Below are 11,871 nucleotides of genomic sequence, written 5' to 3' on the forward strand. Positions count from 1 at the left end.
TGGGGATGGCCTATGTATTGCATGTGGATTTTGAGTATTGTGAAATAGAATGAATAAGAAGTTGATTGTATTTATGCTATGTCTTTTTATCAGTTTAGCTCAACTGTTTAGCAGTTACAAAAATAGTCCAGATAGCACAAATGGACCGTAGCCCTCACTCTTCCTTATGGTTTATTGACCGGGGGTTTTAATTTTGAAAAATGTGTCTTAACATTAGGGTTGAACAAACTCCTGGACAGTAATATTCATCTTCCCAAATGTGGTGGAGAATGCAGCTGCAGTTTGGCCAGGATGCTGGAACTGCAGCAAGATGAGAATGTATTGATTTTGGGTACTCTGCTCAGTGTGGTATGTGTGTCCACGAACCATCTTGCACACCCGTTCTTGAGGTGCTGACAACAAGTGAAAGTCTGCATTTGGTGATCTCAAAACACTTTTTCCAGCTACTATTTTCATTCCCAACTGTATTTTTTAAAGAAAAAGAAAAAAAAGAATAGCCCTTTGTAGTGAATTTGACCTCAACATTTTGAAGCCTGAAATGCATAATAGACGATTCAGAAATTCTTACTTAATGTGACCTGGAAAAGGCAAAGTTCAGTATGAAAACTGAGTTCATCATAACACAGGAAGCTGTGCTGGGAGAACCTAGATTATATAAACTAGTTTTCTTGCCCATTTGTGTTCTTTTAATTTCCTCCATAATTTCCTATGAATTTCCTGTTGATGACCCATGACCTTTTTCAGGAGATGAACTTCTGACTATCTAAGGTTTTAAATGCCATAAATTGGACTGTTTATCTTATAAGCCATTGTGGTACTTAACTTTCCCTCTTAAATTTTCACACCATTTTAGAGCCAACTGCAAGTCTTCATTTTCATAGGATGTTCTAAATTCTGCCCTCCTGAGAATTTACATTCTTGGATCATACAGTGACCTTGTTTTACTACACTTAAGCCTTAAACTAAATATTTTTTTAAAGAGAGTGAAACGGAAATACAATGTTTTCTTAAGATTTGTGTACTTTTAGGTGTAAGTGCTGCATGGCTGGCTGGGTGAGCAGAGGGAACAAAAACTTGAGAGGAAAAGGCTTATTGGCTTAAACTAAAAGTTTGAAACAGCTGCAAGCCCCACGTGTAACCTGGACATGTCTGCAGCATGTCTCTTTTGTGAGATGGAGGGCAGATACCACTGGCCATGGGAAGTTCACCCAGGGCCCAAGTGGTCCCTCAGCCTCTGGTGTTAACTTCAGAGTAGGTTTTACTGACTCAGAGATGGGATCCAAGGTGGGGAGCAGCACGGCTCATTGTCCTTTGTCCACGAACTGAGCTTGTGCCTTTACACTAGTCCAGTCCAAAATTAGAACAAAGGAAGTGCCTCTTTGGGGAATGGTTAGGGATTTGAAGTATGTTCCTAGGTCTTTAGTCTCTGCTTTCATTGTGAATAGATGGAGTTACTTTCTTGCTCTTCAGGTACTAATGTTTTATAGTTGTACATGTTATGTTGGTTTCTGATGGAAATTACAAGAAGTCTTAGGAAAGCTATGGGGAGTGGTACATATGTATGCACTCAATCCATAGAGTCATTGTATGGATGTACTGTGAGACCAGGGATCAGTGAAAATCATTTGGGCTCTCTGTAGGACAAGTGTGCTTCCATAGGCATTGAATTTTGGGAGGGAAATCTTGAAACCATACTTGCATGGGATGTCTGCATAAGAATGGATTGGGCTGGAACATTTTCACAAAATACAGAAGCAAAAAATGCTTTTCTGCATTTTTTTCCAGCCAGATCTAATAAAGTCTTAGTTTCTGAGCAACTTTTTAGATTTTCTCCAGAAAGAGATACAGCCATCTCTAAATTAAACATTTTTAAGATTGTTTTGGTTTGTTTTTTTTCATAAATTCATAAGGCGTTTTCCTTTGAATCAAACTTAGGTTTGGTCTGTATAATTATTTTACTTGCAAAAATATTCTCCAGTAACCATGAGTGTAAAATAAAGGCATCTTTTGGAAACTTTATTTTAAAACACACGTTATCTTTTCACAAACAAGCGGGTGAAATAGCTCTGTAAGGCTTTGTTTATTTTACAGCCATCTGCAACGACTTGTCATCAGATGCATGGTCTGCCATATTGCCTGGTGCAGCACAGAAAAGCATAGTTTATGTAAAGTTTATTAAATTTTATGTGTTGCAAACCTGTGCTCTATGCATATGTGCCAATGATTATACACAAGGATGCACACCAAGTCGCCAAAGGTCAGATTCTATCCTTTAGTGGGAAAAGTGCTCACATTTTCAGTTGACTCTTCTGGTGGGAAACCTTTACTCCCAGCAGTGCTACTTCTCTGAATGGGCATGTGCCAGTCTCCCTTGCACGTGTTCTCTACCTGCATCAAGCAATTGGAAAGGCTGAGGAGGGCATAGCTGTAGCTGCTGACTAATGCTCCCTTTTAATTGAAGTCTGCCTTTCAATAAGGGCTGTAGATTGGACAGCTAGGTTTACCAGAAACAAGGGTGGGTGTGATGGCAGCGAACAAAAAGAGGAGTTCTCTCTCTCTGTGAGCAGAGCTGCTGTTCTGCCAGAGCAGGCTGGTGATCTTGCATCCTGGCTACGAGAATTATGCTTCCCCAGCTCACGCTTAGCTTTCAATTTAAGTAATTTAACTTGCTGGATTTAAATCAGACCCATCTCTCCTTCACTTGCATGTCTCTGAGCTCATTTCAAAGGCTAATAATTGATACAACTTTTTTTCTGCCTACCAGATGATAATATCATTTGGTTTTCATCCCTGTGGTGATTGTTCCAAATAGAGCAATAGGCACACAGCAATACAGCACACTCAGCTTTTCTTGGTTCCTCATTTCACATCTTCAGGAAATGCACTGAAGTAAAATGAAGTGTTTCACTGTAGCTTTCATTTAGTGTTAATAAAAAGGTAAGTTAAATAAATTGAGGGGAAAAGCTTTACCTGCTTGTATTGTTGCAATTCATTCACTTGTTAATGGGGTGGTTGAATTGGATGATGTATTCCAAGCAATTCTAGAGCATACAAAATTATGTTGGCCATTGGATTTTACTCATGGGTTGGTGTCAAACCAAGCTTGGTTAGTACTAGGTGTGGCAAAATTGTCTGGCAGTGCAGCTGTCCTTAGGAACTTACCTCTGGTAGAAAATTAGCTTCAAACACGACTTTTCCAATCAGAATATTCGACTTGGGTTTGGTTTATTCCTGAATGAATGTATGTATGTGAATGCTGTGCATACCATTATGAGGGCTATTTTTTTTTTTTTTTAATGAGGGATCAACAGGAGAAAAAAAACACCAATAAACCAAACTCAAAACCAGTCTGGTATACATTGCCATGCTATGACTGTTTTGGAAGATGGTTTTCCAGCAAGAGCTGGAAGGACTATGGAAAATTTTCCTTTTTTCTACTGCAAGTGAGAACCTAAGAGTGGTGGTGCCAGTTCAGACCCAGATCTGTCTTGCCCATGCTGCAGTTTCCAACTTTGACCACAAATGGGTGCCCAGGGAAGAGAAGGAAGAGAGCAAGTGTGTCTGGTACTTCCCTGGAATGCTTCCCTGCCTCCAGCTGTTCCAGGCAATACATTTTGCTTAGTAATCCTCAACAGGTTTCTCTTGCAGGCATTCTCTGGTACTGTGCAAATATTAGGGGAGTGACAACTGCTCACCTTGTATATGAGGACTTGCATGCGTTATTGGTACTAAACTTAATCTCCTGGGTCTCCTGCTGTCCTGTTGTGCAGTATTTCTCACTAATGAGGATTATACAGACATGTGAAGAAGGCTTTTAAGCTGGTGGTATTTTTGGTGGTGGAAGAGCAGTGGATCAGCTGCTGTTAGGTCAAAAAGCAACATCTATTCCCTTTCTCCAACATACACAAATTCCAGATTCCTGTAATTAGGATATGAATAGCATTCACATCATCACGGGTTCTCTGTTTACATAAGGTAGGTTGTGAGGTCACGAAAGAGTCATTTGTTATTTCCCTGATTCCACTTACTCCTCCTTTCAGTTAGTTTTATTCCCTTAGTTTCCCTTATTTAGATTCCTCTCTGAATCCTGGGCATCGCAAGTCATCTCATCTCGAAGATGACATGTGCCTAGATGAAAGGCTTGCATTAAGCGCCAGTTTCTTGTTATATCAACTCTTGACATTCCAAAAATGTCAGCTCCTGATTCATGTTGCAAGCAGGATCCAGTGCCAAGATGTTACTTGTTTCCAAGTCTTTCACTTACTAATCAGGTGGAACTGCTGTTTCAAGACAGAGTTGCCCTGAGAAGATGCTGCAGAACTGGATCCTAATGTTTCATGTCTCCAAGGTGTCCCCCTTCCTTATTTTGAAAGCGCTGCCTGGCTCACAAGAATGATCTTGGGTGATAGGCAATGGTTCAGCTATTAGCTAAAGGCCTTACCTTTCCAGCGTGCCTTCCTGAGCTTGTGACACATTGAATGTCTCAGTGAAAACACTGGCTTTCACAGGAGCCTAATGTTCAACATCTCTGAAAGCTGTAAATTGGGCTGTGCAGGTTTTAAAATCCATGTCTGGGTTTGCATCTGGCGCTGAACTGATCCCATCCATGTTCTTGGCAAATAGGCTGATTTGGAGAAGGGTGGCAGAGCGCGGCGCTGGGTGCCTGCCTGGTTGCCATCGGCGCAGCATCTGTCAAACCTATGGCCCCACGTCCTGTTAATCCATAGACCAGCACTGCAGAAATGTGTGTTCTGAAACAGATTTCAGGTGTGTTGTGAAAACAACTGCATGTGGTGGCTCTTCCTCTGTCGTGGTGTGAACTGGCACAAGCACGTGGGGGGCCAGTGCTGCCCAGCAGTGCCAGCTCTGCTGGGTGTGTGTGTGTCACACCAAGGGACTTCACTTCATCTGCTAAGGGGTATAATATATTTATATAGGTTATGTATTATTTTACCTTACGTTCTTTTAAAGACTGCTCTTTTTAATCTCTACCCTTCTACTGAAGTTTTTATATTCTACTTGTTCATACAGCTTCAGAGCACATACATTCTGTGTATTATATCTGGGGAGACCGTACTGTATACCAACATCAGTCTATTTTGTTTACACCTTGTGTACATCTGCAGGTGTTTAAATTAGATGTGTGTGCTGTTAGGAATTGTAATTGATGTTGCAGACGTGTTTCCTAGCAAGATTAAATTAAAAAATTGGGAAAACATGGTAGAAAAAATAGAATTGAAAACAGTAAAAGTGATGAAATTTTAGTAGTAGAATTCAATTTTAAGAAATTTAAGAATTCACTGTTGGCAATCTTCAAATTTGTGGACTTACCACTTCTTGTTTCATCTGCAGAAGTGTTGTTAACCCCCAATTGTAGCCCTGGGATTCTCACAGGAGATTATTTTATTTTATTTTGGCTGCTTCAGTCTGGGATCTAATGTAACCATGTAGCTGGTGGCTAATAAGAGTAACTCTGAAGTAGACAATTTTAGAGTCTGAAGTTACTGTTAACGTACCTCTAAGCTCAGTCTGTTTGGGGGCTAAACTGTAGCAGTTGTTCTGTCACCTGATGACCCCTCCCCAGCTGAGAAAGGAGACACATGGATTATAATGAAAACACATTAATGGAACAACAAAACTAATATTAATGCCAATATAAAATATACAAAGTTATACTCATCCCAATGAACGTATGACATTTAACATAAACGGGAAGGCAGAATGATGAGCAAGTCTCTCTAGGGATGCTTCCTTCTTTATAATGTGCATGATGTTTATGGCATGGGATATACCTGTTAGCTAGCTTGAGTCAGCTGCCCTGGATTTTGCCCCTCCTAATTTAAGCTCCTGGCTGGCTCAAAACTGCTAATGACCTGCTTGCCATGGTTGGCCTATGATTCTATCCCAGTGCAACCAGGACATCATACTAAAAAATTTAGCATTTTAAATTCTGTTGCACAATAAGAACAAATCAAATATTTCTTACTAGGTCTAAAGCCTTTATTTTGTGAGCTATTGAAAAAATCGTGTAGTTTTCATCTGTATTAGCTCATCCAGAAGCAACAACAAAGATCAAATGTTAAATGTTCAGTTTGGCTGCTCTAATTGTAGGATTATTAAAATTTACCTGATAGATCATGGGATCAGATCCTTCTTTGTATGACAATGCCATTCAATTTATCTTTAACTTGAGTTGTTACTAGTTTGTTGTAGTGTGAGATCAAAAGCAAGGCCACAGCTGGTGAAAGTAGCCTAATTTCTCTAGTTGGAGAGCCAGGCAACAAAATTGGACTTCACTTGATGACTGTCAGGGAAGACCGGAGTTCATTTACACTATGGAAATCAGCACTCTTTAGTCCTCTGTTCATTACTGGTGGTTGTTTATTCCTAATTGTCTAATTTAAAAGAAGATACACCGTATCTTTGCAGTAGCATCATTGAAATGAACAGTGTTACTGCTGTGACAGCAGTGAGATCCGTCTGGTCTTGCTTGTGCACGTAGGGTGATGATCTGATTGCACAAGGGGTGAAAATGGACCTAGAGCTTGGTAGTTTGGTGGAGGCAGAGAAGACCTTGGGGCGCTTTTATCAAAAGCAGGTAGGTGAGGGAAAGGGAAGACTGGAGCCTAGAACAGTTATTGCTGAGTATTATTTGCAGGTAAACCTAAAATCAGGGCAAGGTGCCAGATTTTGTGGTAAGATGCCTCGCTGCAACGTGCTGTGCTGTGACACCATAGAGTAGGTTTTCCTTCTGTGATCCTGAGCTGTCCCTTGCTGTCAGGCAATATGATAGTCCCTCTTTTACCACTGGTTTGAAGGGCAGAAGGTTGAACCAGAGGCTGCTATTTAAGGGAAACAAGAGGTAAACTCACATAAACTAAGGGCGATTTCTCTGAGTGGAGTCTGCTGGGCTCTGCCCCCAGTATTATTCACAAGTAGCTGTTAAGGTTAAGAAAGCCAGGAAGTTTTTCTGAGCTGTACTTCTCCATCACTTGCTTTCTTAGAGTTTATCTCAGTTGTGAGTGCTCTGATGTCTCTTTTTATGGCTGAGCTTTGGCTTCAATCTTTTCTCAGTAGCTTGTGATGGGTCACCAAAACTGAGACTGCTCCCTCTCTTTCAAGTTTGTTTGGTACAGTCCAAGAGGTACGATGGTGAAGAACTGATAGTACTGGGCCAAGAGGGGCAGCAGTGTCACATCATGCATTCCATCATGAAACCAGACCCAAAACAGTCTATAAACAGGTCTCCACAAAATATATGGGGGCCCTAACTTGAGAGTATTTAATTTACTTAATGATTATGGCAAAAACTTCTGCTAGGTAAACCCAAAGCATTTTATTAAAAGCAAAAGGTTTGCCTTCTTAATCCCAGTTTCAGTGCTCTTCACAAACAAATTCTTCAAACATTTCTCCACTGGCTCTTCAGCAGTGAAATTGAACAAGCTGCGTGACTGCTGGAAACCTTTGGGCTATGCTCTGTGGCAAAGCATAGCTGCCCCATTGGTACTTACAGGGGTAAGATAATTTATTTAATTCAGCATCAAGGGGAACCTTGGAGGTGTAAATATGAAAGGAATGGGCCACAAATAAAGGTGCAACATTGAGCAGCATTTCACAACTGAAACAAAACGTATGAAGTGCAACGTTAGCAAATGTTTATATAAAACATGCTACGGTATTACATTGAACAATTATACCTCTCTTATCTCAGGCACTTATCTCTAGCTAAAGCCAAGTGGCTTGCAGGTTTAAATTGCTTGGTATTTTTGAAGTCAGTGTGGTAATGAAATATGCTAAGCAGCTAGGGTTTGTGTGAGCATTTTGGGTATTTCTTTTGGCCTGACTACTTCTGTCTTTGAAGACACAAAGACAATGTAGTCAGAAGGAAAAGTCCAAAGTCTAATGCTTTTAATTGCAAAGAACTAATGTTTGCAGTTGTGTTAAATTTTTCTCTTTAGCATTTGCATCTCAACTTCATGATTTTTTCAAGCCTTTTATATAGAAATATTTATATTGTATGAGGGTAAATCCTACATCCCCATCTTATTTTATCTTATCATATCTTTCACAGCCACAAAGGGGTCTGATGACAGTGGGATTGTTCCCAAGATCAGAGGCAGGAGTGTGGGACTTTGAGACCCCTCACACAAGAAACCAATGGCCTGCCACCATGCCTGTCTCACCAAGCATTTGTGAATGGATAGGAATAGTGTAAGCACTTGTTGGATGTCTCATGGCTCCTGATGTGTTGTATGCTTGTAAAAGCTGCCTGAAACCAGCTCAAAGCAGCAGTGAGAATACATTGAGCTTTTATACCTTGTGTTCAGATAAAAAGTTAATGTTTGCTTCAAAAATGGCAGAGATTTCTTTCTTTTAGTTTGTGAACCACCAAAGTTGGGATCTTAAGTTGCTTGTCTTCACTTTCATTATTAGAGACATCAGTATCCTCTTTTGTTTGCAATTATGTCTCCACTGTGATTGCAGCTATAGTTTACATGGAGGGAACATATTAGGGAATTAATTAATATTGGATTTATTGCTTTTCTTAGGATAGTTTATCAGACAAGAGTAGCCAGCTTTTTGTGTGTCATTAGCAAATGCTCTGTGACCAGTAGAGCAGATGTTGAAAATACTGCAGTCTGGCCTTGGAGGTCGAAGGAGGGATGTGTTTTCTGGTGGTACTCAAAGCATCAGGAGTATTGAAGAAGTGGAGGAGTGTTTTTACGGTCTTACCGCTTAAAAGCATGTGTGCTTGCTGTTTTCTTTTTTATTTCCTGTGCTTCTCATGTTGACTAATCAATGGTTAACTTTTCTCCCCTTTCCCTTTCTTCTCACTCTCTTTGCTTTTCCTTTTCACTCCCTTTCACTCTTTTCACACATTGCAGTTGGGAATAAGCAGAAAGTTTAATGTCAGAATTCCTACATTTCACTCCATATTTGGACAAGTGAAGCCAAAGAAGGGAGGTACTTCTTTGTAGCCAAAGAGACAGAGAATCCAGCAACTTGGTAGTATTTAAGTGCTGGTTTGTAGCTTCTTAGTAGCACCTTCTATGGTTAGCAGTGTTTGCCAGCTTCCATGTTGTGATTTTTTGCTACCCTTCTCGCTTTGCCTCTCCAGGCATGGGTCAAGTGGGCCTCAGGTCTAATATAACATTTGAGAAATTTTGATCATGCACTTGGCTCTTGAAAGAAATGGCTAACCATCCTCACCTTTACTCTGAGACCCTCCTGCCTTTATTTCACCCTTACATTTTCTGGGCTCTGTGCCCACAACTGGTGACCTTGTTTTCAGGAAAGGTCCTTTCCTGCAACTTTCTGCTATATCCTGTAAGCAAAGCTTGAAGTATGATGCTTTGAAGGTTTCAGGAAGCAAAGTTAGGTTTGCTTTCACAGGAAAATCGAAACAGAGCTCCGACTAATCAACATAAGCAAGGTATCAAAATCTGTTGGATTTTGGGGTACAAGCAATTTCTCCTCCAGTTACTTACTGTGTATAATAAAATATCGCCATTGGAGAGGGAATATTTACTGCTTTCTTGTTACTAAGTGGTGTGTTGTCTCTATATGGATATGTTTACTTACACCCAAAAGTCATGGTATTTCCTCACTCCTAATTAGGACACTTTACTGGAATCTGTACTGTGCATTCAGGCCAAACTTAATGCCAATCAGAGTGTCTTGCCAGTAAAGATGCAACAAGAAGTCATGGCAAAGTGGATATATTTTGAGTTTTTCTTCCTATCTTTTTATTTTAAAATAGCTTAATTTAAACATCAAAACAAAATGTTGTGCACTGATCAATTGGCATGACTTGCTTTTTTTTTCTTTGTTTTTCCTGATCTGATGCCTTAAGGTTTGTGAGAACGATAAGGAAATGTGTTTGCTTTTACATGAGCAATGTGATACTTCGGCTTTCAAGATGATGGTGTTATGTTGAAGTAACAGTTTAAAACTATTTAGAGGCAAATGCATGTTTGTTGTGTAAAAGTCACTAGCTGACAACTGTAGTAAAACTATCTTGAATTTGTTGACCTAACTTTATATAGCAGGTAGCAAAGAAACTGCATTGGAGAAATATAAGTTCAGATGTTACATTTTCTGGGATGCTACCTTTCCCCCATTTTTAAGCCATGCATTAAAAAGAAAAAAGAATTTGGAAACTATGAGTTAAAATACTCTGACCTTCCATCTAGTCAGTCCTCTGTGCAAAAAAATTTTTTTTAAAATATCACGTGGCTCTCTTGTGTTGCATCTATGTTCCAGTGGTAGGAGTCCTTGTACTCTGTACTTAAGAGCATTCAGGATTTTAAAGTAGTTTAGTCAGACTTTTATATTTGAACTAAAATAACTAGGCATATGGCAAGTGGAAGAACGTATAATCATTCCGCTGCCTCAAAATTCTTTTGAGGTCAAGAATTTGAAAACAGGAACCTATAGTGTGGCTTGTGAACACAATAGGAACAGCTGGTGTTCAGCACTTTTGAAAATGAGGTCACTTTATTCTTGGTTGAAATGTGCAAAATGGGTCATCTGGGCATAGGCTTAAGACAAAGGCTAAGCATGTGGCCATTTATAACCAAGTTGTCCACATCGCCAGAGCTAGTTAGTGGAAAGGATTCAGTTAAACAGGGAAACACTGGTCTGGGTTTACATTTTTCCAATTTTTTGGAAGCATAGCTCACACTAAAAAAAAAAAGCTGCCATATATTTTCAAAGATCTGCTCATCCTAGAGATGACATCATCTATATTTAGGAACAGCTGGTGTTCAGCACTTTTGAAAATGAGGTCACTTTATTCTTGGTTGAAATGTGCAAAATGGGTCATCTGGGCATAGGCTTAAGACAAAGGCTAAGCATGTGGCCATTTATAACCAAGTTGTCCACATCGCCAGAGCTAGTTAGTGGAAAGGATTCAGTTAAACAGGGAAACACTGGTCTGGGTTTACATTTTTCCAATTTTTTGGAAGCATAGCTCACACTAAAAAAAAAAAAGCTGCCATATATTTTCAAAGATCTGCTCATCCTAGAGATGACATCATCTATATTTTCCACAGTCACCCCTCCCTCATGTGTCTTTCTGCTCGTCCTTCGCATAACCTACTTTAGGAAACACTGCTCTATTGTGCAGTCCTTGGGAATGCTGCCTCCCCACCAGTCTCAGCCCTGGGACTTCCCTGGTCCTGCCAGCAAAACAAAAGAGAAAATCCCAAACATGCAAAAAACCCTTAATATCATCAGCAAAATCTAAAGATACGTTAGGCAATACAACAAGAACTCTACCTAGGTTTGACAGTTGAGTTTTCACTGTAAATATTCTGTCCAAAACATTAGTCAATAGCATTAAGGCCCAGACTCTGCGCTTTATTCATTGTACAGCTGTTGCTAACACAGCCAAGATGATGGCACAAGTTACAGGATATATCAGATTTTGCAAATTTGAGACCTGATATTGATCACTGTTGACTGTTGCATGACGTGCATCAGAAGTTTAGCATGAGAACTGATAAATATTTTCAATAGGAGTGGACAGGTTTTGGATTCAAGACTCTGTCTCCAGGAATCCCAGTAGCCTGTACAAACTGGCATCTGACTGAACCACTTGGAGGGTCAAGGTCATAGGAAAGTTCAGCTTGGAAGGGATCTCAGGTGGCTGTATTCTGTCCTCTTCCTCATTAATATAAGGTTCCTCTCAAGGAATGAATTAGCTGTTCCGCTCAAGTGGAGAGATGAGTATCTGCACACAAACAATACTTTTTAAATTAAAATAAATTCTGTCAATTTAGCTGGGGAATAGTATATGCAAATCACACTGGCCTTATGCAAAAGCTTGAAGCCCATGCTAAAATAGGCTGCACCTCTAATTCAAGGACT

The sequence above is a fragment of the Chaetura pelagica genome, unplaced genomic scaffold, assembly GCF_000747805.2.
Source record: "Chaetura pelagica isolate M959 unplaced genomic scaffold, ChaPel_1.0 scaffold142, whole genome shotgun sequence".
NCBI lineage: Eukaryota > Metazoa > Chordata > Aves > Apodiformes > Apodidae > Chaetura > Chaetura pelagica.